Here is a 1521-nt window from a genome sequence, read left to right on the forward strand (position 1 = left end):
CCGTTCTGGGATTGGTCAGAGAGAAATAGGGGAAGAGGGAAGGATCAGAGAGACACAAGGTGAAAAGGACTTGACTTGCAGTTGTTGGTTTTGAAGGTGGAGGAAGGGGGCCATGAGCTAAGGAATGAAGGCAGCTTCTAGAAATTGGAAAAGGCAGGATACATATTCTCCTGTAAAGACTCCAGGGAGAAGTGCAGCCTTGCCCAATACTTTGATCTTCAACTGGTGAGATCCATGTTAGACTTATGACCTCAAAAATGGTACATGAATAATAATATATATAATTTAAGCCACTGAATTTGTGCAATTTGTTCTGGCAGCAACAGAAAACTAACACAAAATCTAAAGATTTTGCATTTTTCCCCAAATTATTATAGATAAACCAATTTTTCTATAGGAGAACCCACTTAGCAAGTTTTCTATAGACTTATTTTTTCCCCTACATCACAGATTTTAGTCGTAAGTTAGTTAACTGTAATTCGTCTTTTACACTAAATCTACTCTTTGATTTATCTATTTTATACCAAACAGCCTTTCCCCCTTGTCTTATTTTTTCTTAACCACTCATTTTGGCATCCTATATTTCACTAAATTTTTTTAAGTTGTCATGAATCCTTCACGGAATATAAATAAATACACAATTATATACTATGAATGGATATACACACATATGTGGCACATGCAGATAGATTTGCATCCTCCTTCTCCACTCCTACTGGCATCTTTTTAGACATTTTATATCCCTGAAAAACTACCAAATCCACCCTTCCAAACTTGTCCCAAATCAAGAAAATCACAAAAGAGATAGAAATGAGTTTATCCATTTCCCAATCACTAACAAGTTTTTTTCCCCTTCATTTTCTTTGTTGCCACAAGTCTCGGAATAATTTTTATTTTAAGCCATTTTCTATCAATAAAATTGTTTAGACTGAGGCATGGTTTTAAAACATGGAAGAGAGCTTTTCTTTTGAATTTTCTTTTGAATTACCAGAATTCCGAAAAGGCAGAGAAAAGGCTGTTTCCTTCTTACAGCGCTACCAACTATAGAGATTGGGAAGCTAACATTTGAACTCTGTGTAAGCCACTAGCAAGTATTATCTCAATAATATCTCCCAACAATGCTATCAAGAAAGTATAAGTCCCAATTTATATACAGGAACACTAAAGCTCTGAACATTTTAATTTATTTCCCAAGGTCCCGAGATGGCACACGGCAAAGTGCAAACTTGCTTCCTATCACAGGGATTTTAAAAGAGAGTCATTTAAGTAACAAACAAAATACCATCTCTCTATTTTAAACTTTACATTATAGTATTTTTTTTGTAAATAATATTGCCCTGTAGTAGCATAAATATAATCATAAACAACACCAGTTAGAAATATCTGTAAAGTAATACTTTCTCTTTAACATAGGCAAAATTAATCCCTGGTCTTTGTCATATTGAAATATACTTAAGTGTTCAAATTGAAAACTGGTAAGGTGCTGTTTAAGAGATGGTGCATCTCCTTACAAATTATGAA

The sequence above is a fragment of the Diceros bicornis genome, chromosome 27, assembly GCF_020826845.1.
Source record: "Diceros bicornis minor isolate mBicDic1 chromosome 27, mDicBic1.mat.cur, whole genome shotgun sequence".
Lineage (NCBI taxonomy): Eukaryota > Metazoa > Chordata > Mammalia > Perissodactyla > Rhinocerotidae > Diceros > Diceros bicornis.